This window comes from Bubalus bubalis, chromosome 8, assembly GCF_019923935.1.
Source record: "Bubalus bubalis isolate 160015118507 breed Murrah chromosome 8, NDDB_SH_1, whole genome shotgun sequence".
NCBI lineage: Eukaryota > Metazoa > Chordata > Mammalia > Artiodactyla > Bovidae > Bubalus > Bubalus bubalis.
In genome coordinates, this window is record NC_059164.1 from 105,828,753 (window position 1) to 105,829,298 (window position 546).

Below are 546 nucleotides of genomic sequence, written 5' to 3' on the forward strand. Positions count from 1 at the left end.
GAGAAGCTGGTTCAGGAAGGGGGTACATCACAGAGAGTTGTATCAGGTCATTTTGAGACCTCCTCTTGCCCACCTAACCCCTTACCTGTGCTCCCCGCCCTCCCTCCCCGCCACACACACACATACATGTATGTTCATACCAGGGCAGTGCTCCTAGGTGGGCTTCAGAATGAACCTCTCTTCCTGAGGTTCCCCCCCTCCTCGGTCTCCCATCACCTGCCTCTCCTCCCCAGTTCCTACTCTCCAAGTCCCACATTCCTCCTCTCTGGAGGGGGACAGAGAATGCACACACACACACACACATACACACACACACCAGCTGGCTCCACCTCCCACCCTAGGCATCTGACTCCCAAAGGGAATGGCCTTCTCCAGGGGACTTGCCGTCTGTCTGGCCGTCTCTCTTGCTCTCAGAATGCGTCCTGCTTCTGCTCTAGGTGCTGAGTCTGAGGACGGGGATTCAGGAAATAACCTCGCTCTGACCCCCACCCCAGTTCCTTTTTCCTAAAGAAAGGGCACATGTGCCACCCGCAGTCCCTGTCCCCA